Source organism: Genypterus blacodes, unplaced genomic scaffold, assembly GCF_046128005.1.
Source record: "Genypterus blacodes isolate CSIRO-AG114 ecotype Tasmania unplaced genomic scaffold, CSIRO-AGI_Gbla_v1 ptg000017l_1, whole genome shotgun sequence".
In the NCBI taxonomy this organism is placed as follows: domain Eukaryota; kingdom Metazoa; phylum Chordata; class Actinopteri; order Ophidiiformes; family Ophidiidae; genus Genypterus; species Genypterus blacodes.
In genome coordinates this window covers 4,735,462-4,757,698 of record NW_027466831.1, presented here as the reverse complement: position 1 = coordinate 4,757,698, position 22,237 = coordinate 4,735,462, and the positions used below count along the sequence as shown (strand labels likewise).

The following is a 22,237-nucleotide window of genomic DNA, read 5'->3' as shown; positions in this document are numbered from 1 at the left end:
CTCAGTGAAACCTGCCCTCGAAATGTGCTGAGGTGCCATGTTTGCATTTCTGGGCTCAATACTCAGGGGAGCTGTTCCAAACTAATGCGTCGTCGTGCCAAAACATTAATTAAAAAGCAGTATTTTGACAGGCGTAGGAAAATGTATCCAGCAAGTGGATTCACAGGTGTACTACCAAAAAAAAATATCACTTCTGAATGCTGACTCAGTTGGTGACTTTCATTCATGCTCTATGTCAGCCTTTTTAAACACAGAGTCAGCAGCAAGAACACCGATGTAAAAACAAAACAAAAAAAACACAAAGCAAAGTAAGTCACCTGGGCATACTACAATATGTACACAGAGGAAACACCAAAACAAAAAGGCCTTTCACTTCTCCCTCTCGCTCTCTGGCAGCTCGCCTATTTGAAATGAGAGGCTGATTCTGCTGAGCCAGCACTTTGCGGGTAAATGGCCATTTGTCCTGTCAGCCTTGTCTGTGCAAGGCATTGAGTACTAGTGTGCACTCGTCTTGCTCTATCCATCACTCTCACACACTCTCTCTCTCTTACACACGATTCTACACAAACAAAAACAATACTGAGTCCTAGAATTAAGATGTGAAAATGTACTTCAATCCATGTGTTTTAGCCAAACACAGTCTACAATAATCACTGTGTTGACATGCACTCCAATACTTCATTTGTCTGTGACGTGATTAAGAAACAATAATGCAAGCAAGCCCTCTGCATGTACTGAATTAACAGCATTGTACCATTCTCCGAGTTTAGTTTAGTGCAGACTGAGTCCTCCCATTGAGGAAAAACAAGAGAAGGTTACACATTAAGATGTTCACAAGCCTGAGTAAATCCATTTGAGTTGCATATTCAAGGTCTGTTACGCATACTTTGTGCTGACATCAACCTCTGGATGATGACATGTTGAAATGAATGACTCATTACCTTGATTGTACAATCATCTGAGTTTTCATGTGTAGGTGTCAAACGTCAAAAGGAAGAGCTGACAGTAGCACAGTAGTACAGTTTGCAGTCTATGTATATGTGTGGCCTTGGATATTAAGTTGATGTGCTGGCAGTATAATGATGATGTCTTCCAGATGACTTTTTTTATATATTCAGAGACACTCTGCAAAGGCTAATGAAGCATTTGCTCCCAGCAACACCTGAATAGATTTTATTATACTTTCCTTTACTTCAAATGGCTGACAAGAGAAATTACATTGAAATGTGGGAGGATTTCAGCCAAATTAAAAGATTGCAGTCTGGAAAAGCTGCCAAAGCCATCGCCCGGCCTTTCAGGAAAGCCAATCCATATAATGGATTTTATTTCAATCATGTTTAGACCAAATTCTGTTTCAAAGAGTTTTTTTGTTGTTTTTTTTTCAATATGATCCCTATGGGTTTGATAAAGGTTAACCAACTTTTACAGTTTTCAGTGTTCTTATTTTCATTAGGGGGTCAATTTTGAGGCTGTTGAAATGCTTTAATGATGGTTTCTTTTTTTTCACACTCCCTTGTTGTATGTGTCTGACCAGGTGTGTGGACAGGTGAACTCATATGCGTTACATATATGTACAGAAAGTTACAGCAAGTAAAACAAGGAATAAACAAGAAAAAAGAATTAAAAAGCAACTTTAGCAAAGTTCAATACACAATTCCATTGATTTTACTGTTATATATAATAATATTATAGTATATAGTGGCTGACCACGGCAAAAAGTTAACAATAAGCTTAAACTCGCAATAAGCTCCTCTGAAACATAAAAGATCAGTAACTCTCAATAGGGCCTTAGATTTTGATCATAGCCATTCACACCTCCAGCTATTAAAGAGGTTTTGTAATAACCTTGAGAAGCTTCTAAAATTGAGATTCTATCAAATAAGTATGAAGAATGAGTCGGCAGTAGACACTGTGATTGATGTGCCTTTACAAAAAGACTTGCTCTGAATCTGACATCGATCTCTGCTCTGCCTCCCGCTCTCTACTTCCTCTGTATAGTCTGTTCAGCTGGATAAACAAAAGAGGTGGCTAATAACCTGTCGCCTTGTTTAATCAATGTCCCTCCCCCCCATAAATGCCAAGTCTGGCCAAGATACCTATGACACGTCAATGGAGATTTATGGAAGGTTGGAAGGGTGACAGCCTGAAGACGCAGAGAGAGGTGCAAAGACATGGGCATGAGGTGAGAGGACAGCAGGGAGGGATGGACAAATACGTAGAGACAAATGGTGGTACAATGAAGTATCCTCCAGACAGACCAGCCACCCCATCACCTTCAAGCACAGGAAGATGCCTTAAGGTGGTAGCTATTATTCAAAGATTTTAAGAGCTCTATTAATATTCAGGATTGGTTTATTTGATATTAAGGGGTGGATATGTGCCTGGAGCTTGAGCACTTACAGCTCTCTGCCAGTCTCCCCTCATGTTTCAGACTCCTAATGAGCCATGTGCTTTAAGTGAATGCGGCACAACATAACAATGTACACATGGTACAATATTTTAGAGAGATCCACAATCTATCAAGGGCTGTCAAGTTCAATTTCTGACTATTCCCATTTTCCCTTTTTTAAAACCCTGTCAGATGCCGCAGAGGAGATATAATTTTGCCAGTGACAGAGGGTGCTGAAGATTAATGAATGAATTTTCAAAGGAATCTGAAGCATTTTTGGCACTAATGTGGGCAACGATTTCACTCTGGGACTCTTTTGAATTTGCTAGTCGATTGCTTTCTTTGTACAATGAGATTTTATACACATTTGAAACGTTTTGCATGGTCAACACAAATGTGAGCACAATTCCACATCTACATTTAAAATCAATGTGATTTCATTCATTCTTTAATTTACATGGTCATTAATGTCCAAATCGCAACTTGGTCTCAAAACTAATCAATCTCAACAATAACATAATCGCCCAACTCACACAGCTAAATTAAATGCTTGATTCTGTTGAAACCTCGTTGAAACCTGGCAATTATGAAAATATGATGAACATGAATTATGTATGTGGACATGAAGAGGAAGTAAGCGCACATGAGCCGCGGAGAACAAATTCATGTCCTATGTTCCACGTGAAGAGAACGTGCTGTGGCCATGGTGATGCTTTATTGATCCACGTGAAATTACAGATATGACATCCAGTCCAGGTTTTATTTGCTGTGTGATCACTATTCTGATAATATAAATGCTGCCTCCTCAGCTGAGTTATGTTGTAAATAAATCCACTCGAAGGCTACGACAAAGGTTAACGGTCTTCTACTGACCACAAATAGAAACGCCATGTTTACTGGGGAAACAAACAAGCCTTTCACATTAAAGACAGAGATAATCTAACGATAAAAGGGGAAATACTGGAGTCACCTAAATGTCAGAATATGGTATCGGCTGTATTGAATAACATGAGAATGTGATTCCAATAGTTTCGATTTAAAGTGGCCATATTCTACAGATTTCTATTTTCTTATTTTCATTTAGGGCTTTGAAACCTTTTCAATGTTTTAATGAGCAAATAAGCTCACTGATCCACTGCTACACTCACTCCCTTGCTGCAGCACCACTGTGCAGATCGAGTGAAAATAGCATTTATAATAACACAATCTTGTAACATTGTTGTGATGTCTCGTAGTGCCTTGTGGGTGTGTTTAACCAGGTGTGTTACATGTTGACATGTTGTTGCAGAGGGCTCAGTGTTAAGCAGGGGTGATGGCTAAGCTGCTAGGGGGAAGAGAGAGCTAAGCAGCTGAGTGGACTGATGGGACCATGGATTACAAGTACAGGGATCCACCAAGGCTCTGAATTTAAAATGAGCAGCAACAATAAGCCAGAAGCCCTGAACAAGGACAATCACAACAACAACATGAGATGGATTGAGGTTTCTAGAGTTATTAAAGGCTCATTCTCTGAAATGGTGTTTCTTCGAGTACAGTGTACAGTCCAGTCAGACTGTACACTGACGTGAATATGAATTAGGGTTACATAAACAAAGAGCAGGGGGGCGGGGGGGGAGCGACTTTCTGATGAAATCCATTTCTCTGCTTTGCTCTGCATAACTACAACTACATTTTTTTGATGCTTCATGACACAGAATAACTAAATAGGAATGCAATAGCTTCAAACAGACAAGTTTCTCCAAAAAGTGGAAAATCACCTCCCTTATATGAAATATTAACAACGTTAACTTGAATATACTTTACATGAATTATGAATGTTGATTTCAGTGTGTGTGTGTCGGGGGGGGATAAAATGATGCCACAAACAAACTCAGAGAGGTGGATGATCAAGGCTCTGCCCTGCTCCATTCATCCCTGTCTTGTGATATTGTGTTCAGGGGACTGAAGCCACATGAGGCCGGTGATCCAAGTGAAAGGCCAGATGTGTCACAGAGATTATGCTTGAGTTATTTGATTTGCTTTGTTTGTCCATCAATTTGTAAATCCAAATGTCACGTTGTGGCTCAGACTGTGATTATTTGGAAGAGACATAAACAAAGGGCAGGAAAGAGCTGCTATTTAGTCCTCGCATTACCCACTCACTTATTTCGAGTTTCGCATCGGTGGAAGCTGTCGTGTATCTAGGTTTATTTACCAAAGTGACACCGTGACTACGACACCTGTCTGAACACCCAGATCAATATCTGAGCAAAATCATGCCTGTTTCCTGAATATGTGATTTTCTATCCCCACTATAAAGAAAATGTAATCAAAATCCTTCTTTCATGCTTAAAGTGCTGTAGAAAGAATTATTATTTCCCTGTCCTCATCTCCTCAGGCTGAACACTGCTACCTCCAGGGGTCCGGTGAAAATGGCCTGGCTGCCCTTCATTTTGGAGTCTCATTCCACAGTTTGGGGTGACTTAGACAGCTCAGAGAATCATGACCTGCTGCTTATGGAAACATAATGCAGTGCAAGTTCTTGAAACTAATCAGTAAAAGTTCCAATTCATTTCTAAAACTCAGCCGGGGGCTGAAATAACAGAAAAGTCATCACGCATTTTATTAGCAAATTAGATTCTGGCATAATTAGAGCAATAGAATTCAGGTGTGCAAGCAGACTGTACGTGAGCCAAAGTACCCAGTAAAGCGTCCTTAACTACATTCAAACATAACACTCGATAAATAAACACTAGTCTGAACTGCGTTTGTTAGGTGTGGAAACCCTGCAAATAAAAAGCTGTCAAATTAAATTAAGACACTAGCAATTTAAATGTGTTGCAATCCATCCGCCTGCAAGCCCAAACCACTCCTCAACTCCGTCAACACCCAGCTTTGTGGTTTAAGGATTCAAACACATCATTTTATCCTAATTTATGAACAAACAAAGGAGTGTTACTGCATATGTGGATAAAGGAATTGACTGCATATACCATCAAAGAGTAATAAAACCTTCTATTATGCCAGCAATGTTGTGATGGTGCATCTTTTCCCTCCCACATTTTCCAGTTTTTTATACGACGTATGGAAATGCAAAACCACTTTGGGGAGTATTTATGAAGGACAGCTCCCGACTCGACTCGACTCGGAGCAACAGTGTAATTCAGTGCAAAGACAGACAATAACTGCAAGGATTCTTAGGTTTCGTGTTTAAAATGTCAGTAATAATGATCCTCTCATCTGCTATGATATCATATCTGAGAAATATCAAGTTGCCCTTTTTTCCCCAGCGAAGTTCTCCTTTTCCGTTATAGCAAAGAGAGTATTAGAATACATATCATGAGTGCATATGGTACTTATTCTCAGCTATACTGTCACACTGTCACTGCCGGCATTTTTATGCTCCATACTTAATATTCCTCACCATTAATGTGAGGTCATATTAATAAACCTTGTAGCCATTTCTGTCCTTTCTTGCAGTCTTGATTTAAAATTGAGCATATGGCTTGAAAGTCACACAACCTCTGCAACTTGTCTATTAGTATACATACATGGTGCTCATACAAATGACCTACACAACAGGGACTGTGGGTTGGGCCATGAGTGGCTCTGTACACCACTTCCAGAATACAGAGGCTTTCACAATGAAAAATATAACACAATAAATAATAAACCCAGTAAGCTACTCTCTCTCTCTCTCTCAGGCATCAAACCTTCCTCGTGTCCCATATTGTGTTGTTCTGTCCATACCCTGACCCGCAGCTGACAAGTTCAACAGACCGGGGTACGGGACCTGGTCAGTGGACACCAAAGCACCCTAATCCTAATCACACAGCCTTGAGGACACAACTCCAAAGAGAGCGAGTGGCAGAGAGAGGCAGTGGGCATACATCCAGTCCCCGGCTCCACTCTCCTATTTGTATAGAGCCATTCATCTCCTTATTAGGATCAGCGCCGGAGCTGAAAGGAAGCTACAGGAGCTCCTCTCTGTGTTATGGATGTCAGAGTCAGAGGTTTGTAAAGATGCCCACGAATGAACTCAATGCTGCTTGTTTAAGTACAGCCGGGGCAGGCGCAGAGCAACCAAGACTGAAAAAACATGTCAATGTCTTTAAAACTTTTTGTCAGCCCTGTTCATTTGCCAAAGACTAGTCTGCAGAACCAAGTGCGGCTCACTAAAAGGCAGCTTGAAAACCAACACCAAGCATCTTAATCTGTGGGCCGAAGTGGTTGGCAGTGCTGCTGGTGTGTGTAGTGAGATTGCAGCATGAAAATGGCTACCAGAGAGACATTAATCATACCATCAATTATAAAGGAGTCCCTCATTATTTTCTTCAACATAAAAAATCGATGTATAACAGAGAATCCGGGAGTGACTGTGAAACATGTTATTCCTTATTTTGGCCAGCGCAAACTGAAAAGACAGAGCGGGAGATCCTTGTGCCATAACAAAGAGTGGTTTCCGTTACTGAAGAGTTGCATCACGTGTGTGAGTGCAGGTGGGGAAGAGAAGTGAGAATTTGTTCTGCTGCAGGGTGTGATAACAACACACTCACGAGTGAGCAAAACCAGCCGTTGAGCAGACCATTTGAGGAGTGTCAGAACGTGTCAGGACAAACCCAACTCCATATTACATTGTCGCATTCCATTTTACTTGGTGAGTAAATTCCAGGCAATGCCGGACAGCATGACATTGGGATTTGATATAAACTGTATTGTAGGATTGGTATTGACATTGTCTGAATGGGGCCACTTAACCTTGCTGCGGTAAAACTGGTGTATGATTTCACAGTAAAGTTCACTGCAGATGAGAGCATGTGATCTCATTATGAATCAACATCCATATTAATGAGCTGTGAGGGCACTTATTGGCACACAGAGGAATAAGGCAGCAATGAGGAGTAACAGCGTGTGGAGCAGCAGTAGCAGCTAAGTCATAGTGAGATGAACAATGGGAGAATTCTTAAAGAGTCACACCAGTGCATTTGCATTTTCCAACCCATTTATCACAAATCATTGATCACTTTATTTTACTATTACTGACGCTCATTTAAGTCGTAAGTAGGATCGTTACATTTCACACATGCATCTCATCCTATAAATCTCCAGGCAATTTTACGTGATGCATTTATGGATAAAGCCTGCTCGGAATAGTGGTCAAAACGTACACACACTGCATATATTACATACAGAGTGATTGTTTTCAATTGTAGAGCAAAATTATAACTGATTACAATCCCATTTATTGAAGGAGCTAAACCATTTTTGCAGACTGAGCGATTTGAAGCTGTAGTCCAGTAAACATACTTTTCAGTCCTCTGTATTTTATTTATAGTGTGGAGCAAAAGGGAAGAATCCCCCGTGGAGAGTTCATTTGTTTATCAGCCAACTTCCTCCGGCATTTTAAGCTTTCATATATGCCAACTGCTTGCTGCTGGGCTGTGTATAATGGGCCAAAGAGTTCCAAAGTCATATCAAATAAATAATTAACATAATGAGAGAATATACTTGGGGGGTTAAGCCTGGGCGCCTAAGTACGACAAGTAAGTATGTTGACGTGCACATTTAAACTTAGATTCTATGTTTTAAGCAATACATTTTTATTTTTTTCATGTAAACATAAAATTATATCAACATCAGCATAAACTGACGTGTACTCTAAGTAACAGACCTAGTTTATACCATAATAAGTCTATTTACACACATGAAAAAAAGAACAGTTTGTATTACATCGTCTGCATTTCTTCATCTTGTGTACTTGAGTATGAAACCTGAAACATTCAGCAAATAAATGCAAAGGAATCCAATTAATTTCATCTACTGTAGGTACTGTACGCATATGTCTTACTCTGCATTTTTGCCTTAATTGCAGTATAGAGTACATGTTTCAGTCCCAAACAGCACGGCATCACAAAGCAGTGTTGATGAGAATGGATTTCAAGAAAGCCACAATGTCAATTTCATAACTTTGTGCACAACATTTTTTCTTATAGTACCAAAGCTGCATTGATCCTTTGAGAGTCATTTACACTTTGGGCCAGGTGACTCGCTGGGTCACACAGAGCCCATTGGACTCAAACAGCTGTCATGTGTGTCATTAGTGTTAGAGTCGTCTCATATGAAGGAAAATGAAAATTGTCACAGTACATATGCTCTGTGTTACTTTAAGAGAGCAAGTGGTGAAGCCATTTCCACAGAATGGAGGGGACCGGTCAGGAACCATCAACACCATCTCCTACTTAAAAAGCTGCATGCACATCTCTCCCCCATTAATAAATACAAGGAGTAGCTCAAGGAAACTGGATGTATTGATTTGTTGTGAAGACATTTAACTGCTGATGTAGCTTCTTCAGTACTCTGAAGATTAAACGTTTGCCTTAAACTACTGCTTCATATCCAATTACTTGGATGACTGAGAACCCTCATACTAAAAATGGTTTGTAGAAGTACCTCATTTTGTAGTAAAAGATCCCTACTCTCAATCTCTGTCTGTTAATTTACTAAATAATAGTTATTTGATACCGGACGTGACTACTAATAATGACTTCTGAAGAGATTCACCCTGTAGATCTGTAGATATTCGTCACATATGATCTAATAAAGTGATGTTTTGATGGGAGAGTTGTGGTTGTTGTGTAATCCAGCATATATTTCTCGAAAGATTGGATTGTTCTTCAACAATACAGCGACTAAGTATAGTGTGTACAAAGTGACTGAGAATGTGTCTGTATGTCTGTCTTCAAACCTGTCTGACCAGTTTAGTAGCCATAAGACAGGTCCAAAGGGAGTAGTTTCCACTATCTACTCCTCCACAAACCACTGCAACAAACAACAAACAGAAACCTCATTACCAAACACAATCAAACAGATGCACATATAGGCTCCACCCACTTCTTTCATTGTTCTCTGGCTGTGCGAACGTTAATTATCACTGCAATGTATTGTCAAGGTCAGAGTGTAGGCGACTGGAAATCTCAGAGGCCAAATATCACTTGAACAAGTTTGCTGCCCTCTAATTCAGGTAATATGCAACCTAATCATGCAGAACAATCCTTAAGTTAGTGAAAAGGTCAATTTTTACCACTATTAAGGAGGTGTGCGTTTTGGTCCCATGCAATATCTAAAAAAGAAACAGACAGGTGTCAATTACATTTTGTAGCTTAGTGGGATTGAGGTGGGCCGGGACAATTCATTGAATTTCAATTGGGAACATGCAACTAAATCATAAGAAGCTGTGATTTATTTATTCGAACATATAACTGTGTGAGGACGTACTGGGGTTATTACGGTAATCCTACAGCTGCCCTGTGGGGCTCAAGAGGGAGGCAGTCACTCTCAAATGTAGTGTGTTTTGCCCAAATAGCTTATAGATGTCTCAAGTAGTGTAACCATAAAATAACACGGGTGTGACCACAGATTTCAATCTAATGATAGTAAAAGTCTTTGCTTAATATCGGCGACTGTTAGGCCTTGGTGGAGGTATTTGCTGTCTGTGTGGTCCTCAGGTTCATTTCCATTTTCCTTTTGATCTTTTATCTTCCCAACTACTTTTTCATAGTCTGATGTCACACAATGAAAGAATATACCTTTGGGTTGCTTCATTTCGCATTTTGTGATGCAATACAGTGATTTATGATGACACATTATGCTTCCCCGCATGCAATGTTACACATTACTGTGTCAGACAAGGCAGAAATCAGGGTCCAACACCGAATTACATGTCGGAGGTCGACAGTGCACGATTGAGAGAAGAGCTTCAAAAACAGCATGCATGCCCAGCAAAACCCATCCCTTTCTGTTACTTATTATCTGGCAAATGGAGGGAGTCATTTCACAAACAAATATATAACCACAAACTTAACCTGCTGCTAAGTAAACATCTCACAAAACCACTCCATACTACTTAAGACGGCCATTATAGTGTCTCTTGATGCCACCGAGTAACCACATTTTTACATGCTTGCGATCAAATGTGGCAATTTGTACGAACAGCAAGTAAAGCTTTCTTCTCCATCTCTGCTTAGAAAAATGTCTTCACAATGGAGCACTGCAGTATTCACAACCCCTGGAATGCTTTTAATGTTTGTTTAATTTAGAAAGAACATCCGAGATCATTCCTCCTTTGTAGCACACAGCCAAAACTCTGCACTTCCCAGTGAGGCGCTGCATGCTAAGAGACCAGAGACACATATTTTCAAAATTGAAGAAAGAAAGTGTATTCACATCCCTTAAGCGCCCACATTGATTGCAAGTAACCCAATATTCACAATTTGAAGTACCTAAGTGTTAGCGGCAAAGTGCTCATCATGAAGAATGGCCCATTCAGAATGAATAATTGTCAGTGCCCTCTCATGTTAGCATACTTTTAATACCGTCACTGATACATCTGTTGATGGATCTGGATTAAACAAGCAAATGAATCACATTTTGATGGAACTTTGCCAAAAGGGGGGACATTGACATTCCATTGAACATAACATTAACATTTTTTGCCTTTTCCCCACTGACATTGACACAAATGATCATGAAAACAATCCTGCGTGTGTATCCTCACAAATCCAGATAATGATCCAGAATATACAGACAGATGACGTCACAGCACATTAACAAAAAAGGCTGTAAACATGTAAACACCGGCAATTTGTAAATAAAATTGTGCTGATTCAGGATTATATGATCAATCACTTAGACCTACTTTAAACAGTTATGGACCTAGCTCCAGAAGACACCACAGTACAATGAATTTCCTTGATGAACCTTTTCCCGATTGCATGATAATCGGATACTGTATAAAGCGTGAGAAGTGCTGAACTTCCCTCTTAAATGTAGAAGTATCAATTTCCATAAAAAGGAAATGCTCAAGTGAGATACCAGAGCACAGGAAACTCAATACTTCCACCATTACTGCAACTTACTCCAGCATGCTACAATACAATTGAGCGCCGATAAAATACTCTGCAACAAGTAAATGCAAAAACTCGATGTAATGATTGACAAGTGTGAAGTGACCAGAAGAAGATGGCAGCTCGCTCGGGTATTGTTTGGAAGAGAGAGCTTGTATAACAGGTAACTGGAGAAATGTTTTTCCGAGGCACAGCACAACAGATCAAAGTGACGGCTGTTCTCTTTCCCCACATTCCTCTCGGAATATAAATTTCTGTTTAGGATGGGAAAAGTATGAGGCCTGCATGCAGCATCATCACAGCAGATCAAAGCCAGACAACAACATGATGAGTCTCATCCCTGAGAGACAGGGATTTACTCCATGAGGGCAGCAGCTTAGAGGGAGCGAGGGAGATGAGTCAAGGTATGCAAAGGGAGGCGAAAAAGAAAAAAGCAAAAACAGAGAACCTGCTGACTCACTGTAATTATCAGGCTGAGCCGTTGCTGCTCCTCTGGGTAAAGCTCCCTCCTTCCCCTTCAGAAGGACAAAGTGATGCTCCCATCAGTGGTGGAGAGCAATAAGAGTGAAGGTGGGAAATAAAACTGAAATGAAACCTTCCCACCACGCGAAATGACTTCTCCTTCTATCTTCCTACATCCGAGTGCAGACAGAATGATGCAATTTTAAGGAGGCAATAAATCACCTTAAGCCGTGTATACGCAACCAGAGCTAAAAATATATCACAAGGCAGCCAGGAGGATACAGGACCGGGGGCTGACTTAGGGAGGAGACGCTTGATTCGAAAAGGAAGAGGGGATTTGACCACGCCTGGTAAATATGGGCATTACTGTTGCTGACGTTATTGAAGCTCACACAGTGAAACATAATGTTCAGTTCTGCGCTGAAACAAGATTATGCCTGCAGAGGATGCAGCATCCTAATGAGGCTTAATTAGATTCCCATAAAACAAAAGAAACCTTTCCTGTTCGGGTGCCCTGACGTTGCACAGTTCTCTTTCTGCATTAATCCAAACAAAGCTGGCAGAAAGCACGAGCAAGCGAAAGTGACGACACAAAAACGCAACGCACTTACCAACTGTATGACTGCAATTACTGTCAACCGTCTGCTGTATCAAGCAATAATGCCAGTGACAGTTTTGAGAAATCAGACAACAGCTATTGGTTGCAGATTTATGTCCAGCAACGCGCAGAGATGATTTCACTCCAACTCAGATATCGGCGAGTCTAAACTTAAACTTCTTCCTCCCATCCGCAAAATAAACAAAACCCACAGCAGGCCGACGGTTCAGATGCAGGACCTTTTAGCTGCTATCTATGGTATGCATGTTACGATTTCCATATTCTGGATCAGCGTCAACATGTTATGGGTTCTATGGCTCCACCCTTCCAGCGAGTTCAATCACAAGCCAGTTAAAACAACCAAACAAACAAGGCAAGGCAGCGTCTCCATGTTACTACTCGTAATATTATATGTGTGTGTGTGTGCGTGTGCGTGTGCGTGTGCGTGTGTGCATAGTGCGTGTCTGGCAGGAAGAGACGTGACCGCATTTACCTAGTTACAAAAACACGTCAGGTCAAAGAACATTAATCATGGCCAGCAGACTGTATAACACACACAAATACACACACACACTACCTGTTGCACGCATGCTTTGGCATCTTTGGAAATGATCAGGGTGACCCCATATTAATGCCAAGAGGACTCGTGCAAGCTGGCCGCCCAAAAGATTTCTCCTGGGTGATATTGTTTCACTTAAAGACGACACTAACTTTTCTCTCTTTCCAGCCGAGAAGCCGGGAACAAATGGGCGAGTCAAAGTGCCAGTGGACAGAATGAGACACGGAGAAGACAAGGCCTGCTTCAGCTTCACTGGGTGCCTCATATACTTGCTGATTTGAATTGCAAATGATGCAAGGCAGCATGCTGGGTGGTGAAATCCCAGCAGCACCCACAGGCATCTCAACACACTCACACACACACACACACACACACACACAGAAAGAGAGAGAGTAGTGATACTTTGTGCACACGTATACACGCAGTAAAGAATAGCATATAGCTGCAAAACATTTGCGCTACATTGACTTAAGTCCGTTTGATCTCTGACTGATGTCAAATGAAGATGGAGAAGATGGAGAAAGAGGAGGACACTGCAGGATCGTGGCTCCTTGTCACTCCCACTGAGGGGAGAAGGAAGCATCAGGTGATATTCAGAGAGAGCGACGGGCTGGCAGGGCCGGGCTGGCACAGCAGGCCCAGGAGTGTGTCCATTGTTAACGACATTGAAGCTGCGCGACAGCAGGCCTACCAGCTGAGGCTGCCAACGTGTGTGTGTTTGTTTGCGTGTGTTTGTGTGTGGCCAGAAGGAATAGAAACACAAACACAAACACCTGAACGGCAACAGATTGAGAACCATAATGCTGCAAAGGGATCTGACCCACCCCATTATTCTCATTTTTCCCGGCGCTGAGGCTTGAACACAACAAAGACGATTGTCCACCATGTTGCATTTATCATTAGGTTTGGTTTGACTTATCAATAAAGCACCACTCAATGGTTAAAATGTTTGTGGTTGGAAATCAAAACTGAAAGAAGAAGTCTACTGTGCCAGGACGAGCAAATATCATAGAAGAGTAGAGGGACGTGTCATCGATTTAGTGATATTGGAGGTAAAACGATCGCAGCAGAACGATATATTTTCAAGACATCTTAAAAAAGCACCTAATGGTTCACATCAAGTGAGGAAAACACGCTGTGATCACGTGGTTGAACATACTGGAGCACAAATTGAGCAAAGAGGAACACATGCTAACCTTCAACCTGTTCATCTGAAGAGGTGTTACATGAGATTATGATACAAACGTTTGGCACCATCCGTGTGAACAGCTCGAGGTATAGTTTACTTAATGTGAAGTACACACACGTCGCTCTCTGCTTCTGCATTGATCAGCAGATCGGCTCATATGGATCTCACCATACACTGAGTTGTTCCTTTGTAGTCAAATTGGTGCAACTAATATGATTCTAGAACAACAACAGGTATCAACTTGTGATTTGTGATACTTGTAACTTGTTTAGAAGTCGTAACCAATTACTTAACTTATGGATGATGAGTCATTTATTACTGGGCTACTGATTTGCCACGTATTATCAAGAGTCACAGGACTCTCCACTGGGTTTATTGTTGACTATAAAACCTGCAATTTCTGTTTATTAAATCATCAATAAAGTGTTACTTCCATTAGAGCAGAGGACATTTTTCACAACCTGGCAACCCAAAAATGTGATCATTACTTACTGCTGCTCTATAAAGCATTAATAAGTCTTAATTAAACACTATTAAAGCCAGAGTTTGAACCGCAAGAGCTATGTTTCCATGCTATTATTCTTTTATGCAAATTTTGACTAATCCAGATCATAAATGCTTGATGGAAACGGCAAACATCGCACATATTTTTCAAATTCTGCAGCAAGGTTTGCATGCTTCACTTGAGGTGGATACATTTCTGTTTGATACGATGTAACTCCATGAAACAGATGCAAGGGTTTTAAAGTCTATGCTGAGCAAAGAGCGAGACAAGCAATGGACTACTTTAGGGACTGAAGGGAGGAATCTGAGGCAAAAAAACTGACTCATGGAGGCGGCGGTAAGACACAAAAACACATTTCAATACTTTGACGACTTGTAAACAATTCTTGAGCAGAGGCCAATACGTCTGTCATCCAAAAATGTGTGTCATGTCTCTGATACTGTATGTGTGTACTAAAACAGGGTGGCCAAAGTTGAGGCCACCTTCATACATGGACCTGTCTGAGCATGCAGGGGAACACACACTCACACACACACACACATACTCAGACAGAGAAAGAGGGTGTTGCTGTGTAACCAAACCTTTTCAAAGCATGAAGGTATTTACAACGTGCATAGCTAACACACCACTGATAGACTGATCGATTTCAAACTGACTATAAATGCACTTGTGTTTGTTTTAGAGCACACTCAACCACTTTGTGCGGGATTATACTGACTTGTGTTAGCTCGTTGATAGCAGGGTGCGCCTGTGGTAACGTTGTGTAAACGCTCGGTGCATGCATGCGTGTGTGTGTGTCTGTCACCGTGCCTATTGCATAAGTAGTAATGGGATGTGTTTGGGAGTACAGCGAGAAGACTGAGCCAATAGCAGATCCAGTTTGCCTTGACAGCTGAGACACACCAAGACAATAAAACTGTGAAAACAAGCAGTAAGCAGCTGATTCCTACAGAGCCGAGGGAGGGTGACAGGTGAGGGAGGAAGAGGGTGTAGGTGAGGACAGACCTTCACCGTAGCGGCTCCTCGGACAGGTTGGAGGCGAAGAGGAGATGCGTCTGTGTGTGTGTGTGTGTGTGTGTGTGGAGGGGAGGTCTGACCGCCTGATCGCACATTTGTTGTGGACGGTTGAAGGTTGAAAACGAAGCGATCCGATCCGCGCCGTGTAAATACGACGGTGTGTTTGAACGTAGCTGCAGCTTGAATAAATGCATCTCACTGCAGCAGCTCAACGCACAAAGCGAATCATACAAACTGAGGAAGCTGCAGCAATTACGGAGGAAAATAAAGAGGTGGGTAGAATACGTGGGAACGGTTGAAGCCCAACATTCAACAATTCCTTCGGAAACACTTTATGCAACCGAGCCTCGTTTTGGCACAACGCGACGACATAAGAGCACATATAATATGAAAGATGTCAACGTACCCTGTCAAAGTGGCATCCAGGTGAGGACCATGGATGTGGCGCACCGGCGGGCGGGATAAGGGGGGAGTCAGTCCTGCTCCTGCCGCCGCTCCGTGTTTATTCCCCGGGTAAAGGGAAGGGGAGTGTGCCACTGTGCCGTGCGCTGCCGGTGAAAAAAGCCTGCCTAATGTGCGAAGGAGGAGGAGGAGGAGGAGGACAGGCAAAGAGGGAGGGACGCTGTCAGATGCAGGGGAGGCAGGAGGCAGGAAGACACACCAGTGCGTAAAAGCAAACAAACCTCGTGTCATTCCTGCAACAAAAAGGATGTGGAAGTAGGGAAAGAATGTAATAGTCACATTGTTTCTGTGGGGCTGAACACGTTTACAATCCTGTCTCTAAATATAGAACAGGACTAGTTCATCGGTTGAGGGAATAAATCAAAAATTACAAAAAAAAAGCAAAATATTGTATCTATTTTTTCCTTTAAATCGATGCTCTCCTTTGCTTTAGAGAATTCTAGCAAATAAAAGAAAATCTGAAAAATAATGTTAAATATATGACATTTTTAAAAGTCAACACAATTATTGGAATTTTTTATATTAATTCAATATTGTAAAGTAACATTGCAAACAGGGCTTTAGTTTCGACCCCAGAGCGTTAAACGTCAATGCGGTGTTTAGGGAGTGTTGTCAGGGATCGTTGGCACAATGCCTCTGATTTCATTACTAAGTCCACCGCAAACAACGCACACACCTTCCGTACCTTTGCATACAATCATGATAGGATTTATTAACACAAAGGCCAAGGCACCCTTGCTTAACTGGGAACTGTGATGCAAATGATTAGCTATAACAATTCATCAGTGTTTTGTGAATGATTCAAATTTCATTTCCATCCTCAGGTGGAGATAATTAGTCATCAATGAGGGCGTGACTGATTTGATTAATCATTGTCAGGAAAACGGACTACAAGTGTGAACACAGAGGTGTCTGTTGGATCTTTTGAGGGAATTGGACTCACCTAGTTTTCATTGTTCGGTCTCCCAGACGTATCTTTGATGTACAGCAACACCATAAATGTGACTCATATCTGAGAATATAGTCGAAACAGATTTGGCTCAAAACCACAGCTGTTGAGAGTCCATCACATAATCTGATTTTTGAAAAAGAGGAAAACTCGACAACTTCTTTATCTTGCAATGTTAAAAAAAAAAGCTAATTAGAAAGTCTACATTGACACATAAAACATATCAAGGCTTTATCATGATTACATTTCTAATACTCTTTTATCATTTTCAAAGAACTGACGGTTGTTTATGTAGACTTCATTTTATATTCTCCTTTTTGTGTTGCCCTGTGAAGGCCTTTCAGTGAGTTTCTGCATAAATAAAATGAGAACAAAGTCGTGACAAATGCCTTTTTGAACGGTTTGCTGATCCTAAAAGTGACTCATATTTCAAAACAGTTACTGCTGGAGAAACAAAACTATTCAGTGCTGTTGTTTGTTTGTGTGAAGTCATTACATCACACATCTAGGAATGGCTTTAACTTTCAAACTTCTGGTCTTTAGCACCAACTGGAATTGACCTTTGTGGTGTCATTGAGGTGTGCAAGTTGCCTTTGACAGTCACCTAAGCCTGAACCACACTGATGAAAATAACCAAACTATCTACAAGCAAACTTTAAGAAGCACGTCATAAATCCAACACATCTATTCTCGATTACATAACCATAAAAATGCGTTCCTACACAGAAAATAATGAACTTGGAAACCTAGGAACTAGGAAATCTCCATGCACCTCACGTCCCCTCCACCCAGCCCAGTATTTACTCATACCAGGACACCTTAGCTTGTAGTTTCACTAAAACTACCTCACACTGAAACTTTAAAACCCCCCAGGTTAGATAATCCATGATGATAAACAGGAAGCCTTAATTCAGCATTTGTGTTTTACTGTTATTCCATTGTGCTTAAATTAAGTAGGTAGTTTGAGTCATTCCCTGCTTACTGCCAGTCACCTGCCACCCACAGGAACTAATGGAGTTCTCAACCGCAAAATGCATCTTCGCACAAGTCCAGCATCCATACAAATGAAATGTTACATCTATTTTTTTATTCAAGCTATCTTTCTTCCAGACAGGTTGTCTGTTTAAGCCGCCATGGCTCCAGGCGAGCACCTGCTTGGCAGGAAAGTGGGCGCACTGCGGACAACAAAACAGCTGAAATGACAAAAATCTTGGTTACACATCATCTGCTGTGTTATTACACCTTTAATGCCTTTCATTCAGGCCAGCAGCTCCAGGGCAGTTTGGGCCAGTGCTCCCCAAAATTAGAGCTGATAGATAATGTATGGCACATGGCACAAGGGCTTTTAGAATTACACCGGGGTCTGCTATTAGTCGCAGGTTGCCAGCTACAGACGGAAGGACGATTCAGTATGAGGTAATGCTGTTATTTCCACGGATTTACTTAAAATAGCTGATTATGTCATTGTTTCTACACGCTGGCTCACTTTTCTTCTCCAGAATGCATTAGGATTAAAGAATAACAGCAGACTTGTAGCCATCACCTGACTAAAAGGGAAAATAGAGTTTGCTGGAATAATCATTACATCCTGACAGGACCACATACAATACATTTGTACCAGGATTCGTGAAAATATCCTGTCTGTCTTCATCGTACCAGAAATGCCTTATGATCAATAATGAACTCATCTCTGTGGGCTTGAGACTCTCGTATTGTATCAGGACTCGACTTGTTGTATTTGTATGAAACTCTTGTTTTTCCATCAGGTTGCTCTGTGGGTCTATAAAGCACTTTGTGTGTGATATTGGGGTTTGCGAGAGGCGTCTCCTTGACTTGACTGAGGGATCCAAATAGTTCCTGCTCCAGATATCTCGGTGTGAAGTCGTTCCTGATTTCGCAGTGAATTTCAGATTCTATCTATTTTGCTGAAAAGTTTTATTGAAGAAAGCATCTGACATAACAAAGAGCTTGTTGCCATTACATCAGACTACAGAACCTTTTAAAGGGGGGAAAAAAATCGCTAGATTGGCAGTTGCAAAGGTAAATTGAATCAGCTTTTATCAAGTGTCCAGACATTATTATTATTCTAATTATTATCAATAAAAGAGTTATGACTCATGCAACACCAGAGCATATGACATTTCCCTATTAGGCTTACTGTTACCTCTGAGCAGGCTGCACATGGGCTTATGTAAAACAATCACATCCCAAACAATTTTCCTCCGTGTGTGGCAAAGCCTGCCGTGAAATGATAAGTGTGCTAAGTCTAAGTGACTCACAGTGTTTTTGAAAAGCCTCAGAGGAGAGCGGCAGCATCCTGTCTGATCCTTTCTCCCCGCTGTCTCTCCTGCTATCTCTTGGCCACGACACAGTTATTTCCTCCGCATTTGTTCCACCACAGCGTGACCTTTTTTTGTGGAGGTAGAATAAGGCAAGGTAAGTAAAACAAAGACAAAAGCATAAACAATTTAAAAGTGCAGCTTCTGCCAGATGGAAAATGTCTATCAAATTGTGTGTTTTATCAAGAAATATGCATCTGACGGCCTCGTTTCTGCTTGGACAGAGTCTCAAAGTATCACACATCCATCCGTAGAAGGTCACACTGAGTTTAACAAAACAATTCATGGAATATGATTAACAGTAATTGCATTTTTAAGATAGCCCTTTTAAAGGCGTCCTTAACTAACAGAATGATGGCTTCCTCTCAGTTTACATTCTCCAAATCACAGACCGTGAGAACAATGGGGAATTCGACAGAAGATAAACTCTCATCCTGAAGTAAAGGAGCTGTGCATGAACCCAGCAAGTGAGATATCCAAGTCTAGTTCTTTCTATATTTTGTATTGTTGTGACAGACATTGTGCACCTTTATTTGTATGCTGTATGTAGCCTCACTCTGCAGATCCTGGTGAAGCATTATAGGTCAGAGGGGAACCGGCCTGTCATGCTCCACAGTGCATGTGTGTATGGACAGCTCCTATGATTGCAGAAACCAGCTCCCTAACAGCTGCACAGGAAACTGGCTCTGGCATCCTGAACCTAGACTCCCCTGCGCACACACGCGCGCAAACACACACACACACACTTTTGGGTCATAACAGTCACAACAACACCCCACACTAAAGCAGCATCTCCATTCCCTAGAGACATCATGCACCAAACAGAAGAATAAATTGATCATTTTCAGTGTAGAGATTGAGTTGAAAGGCGACCAGAGCAACAACTTAATACACACATGCTCTATGTTAAGCCACTGATCCAGCACTTTTTTGTGTTTTTACAGACACCCTGAGCTGGAAAATGAGGAATAATTGCTTATGATCTAATTTTCTTGACAGATATCTCATGCTGTGTTGGACTGTCTGCACATCAGCCAGTTGTATTCAGAGGACATCAACATGCAAATGCAGAAAGCTGGAATCAGAGTGTAGCAGTAGCTCAGTGTTTTTACCTGCAATTATATCTGTTGTTGTTTTGTATCTCTTGTGTATTTGGGGAAAAGCTGGAAATGTGTTTGGGAGACGTGATTTGAATATGCAGCTACAGAACTGAGGATTTTGGTCGCTCAGTGCAGTGATGCAATGAAGGTTACTCAGACACTGCATCATTCTCACATCCTCATACTTGGTATACGGTTGATAGATGAACATAAGTGATCTGATGCTTCCACAAAGTGTCCGTTGGCGAGATATTTGAACACAAGTCATTCCCTCCTGCATTTAATCACACAGATTAGAAGGCTTTTGATTTCTTCGCTCCCACTGATTGATTCCCATGGAAACAAAATCATTGAGATTTAAATGTCCTCTTAAGTAGCCGGCAAAGATGACAGCTTGGTTTAATGCATCAGAAATAGGAGGAAAAGCACATTTCATGATCTGAAAACAGCCAATTTTATTCCCCTTTTCACATCAAAAGCCCCACAGCGCCAGTGAGTTTAGCTCCATTAAGCTCACTTAGTGTGAATTTCACTATTCATAACACTTTCTGCAGAGCAAGTGGGAGGCAGTTTAAAATATTATTCCCATTATTTGAATTTAAAATTTGGACAGGGTGAGAAGAATAAACATCAGGGGGGAGCAGAGCCTCCTTTGCATTGAAATGAGCAGACTGGGGTAGTTTGTGCATCTGATCTGATGTGGACGGTGTTCTTGGTACACCCAACCTAACTGGGATCAGGCTGGCACACACACCCTCCACAACCTGACCCAGTTGAAGAAATACACAGTTCTTAGCACACAAACACACACATATTTATACAATGGAGACTCACTATGTATACCAGAAAGATATTCAACGACAGTGTTACTCAATCCAAGAAATTCCTTTATTTAGGGTTAGTTATATCACCCATTTCACAACAATAACACAAAATTTATGTTTTATCTTATCTGAATGTTTTATTTTATTTGAATGCCCGCATCGCATGGTAGCTAATTCAAGGTTAGCATATGCACACTTCACGACATAATACAGTGTAAAACTTAACAACGAACATAATCTACGCATGTAACAACACATGTGCTCACCTAGCAGGAAACATGACGTCTTGTGTTTGATGGCAGCGGGTTTGCGGAGCAGGTTAAGCACGCACACACACCTCTAACTATCTGCACTTGCGTTTCTTTCCCCGCCAGTGAATTTAGATGAGAACTGTTTATGCCGTAAAGCAGTAAGATCTAACGTAATACTTTCTTACCTGAAACCTCGTAAATAAATCCATTAACGTAAATGAAAGCCGTGACAGCTGTGTTACCCAAACACACCAAAGTATCCTGATAAAATATTTATCATCCAAGAATCTTTTTGTGAACTCTTTTGTGTAATTACCCACTTTATTTTACAGAAACGGTAAGTATTTACCGTTTTAATTGGTATTTAACGCAAACAATCTACAAATCTGTGATCAGCACATTGCATTGCCACAAAGCAAAGTATGATAACAAAATATGAGTGCTCTCCATAATGGCTTCAGTCAAATAAACTGGCGTATTTACAGTCAAAATGTAAATTGACTTTGAAGATCTTTTACAATTGCGTAATTTCTTTCTGTTGTTTGGTGCACAAGTTCCAATTCAGATTCTCCATCTGTACATCAGATTTCTCACAGACCTGCTGAGACTTAACTAAAATAAACCTGACTCCTGCTGGTCCTACTTACTCACAATATAGAGTGTTGATCCACATTTCTATGTTCACTGGGGTCTGGGAAATATGCAAACAAT

General features: G+C 41.1%; 1 protein-coding gene across 3 annotated transcripts in view; it reads right to left on the bottom strand.

Moving 5' to 3' along the window:
* The window catches only part of LOC142991094 (band 4.1-like protein 1), a 59,439-nt gene extending 43,281 nt beyond the window's left edge, over positions 1-16,158 (bottom strand). For all 3 annotated transcript variants that reach the window (XM_076141090.1, XM_076141093.1, XM_076141091.1), the window contains exon 1: positions 16,008-16,158. The gene's annotated coding sequence lies outside the window, so the exon portion shown is untranslated. The remainder of the gene's footprint in view (positions 1-16,007) is intronic.
* Positions 16,159-22,237: the final 6,079 nt, after the last annotated feature.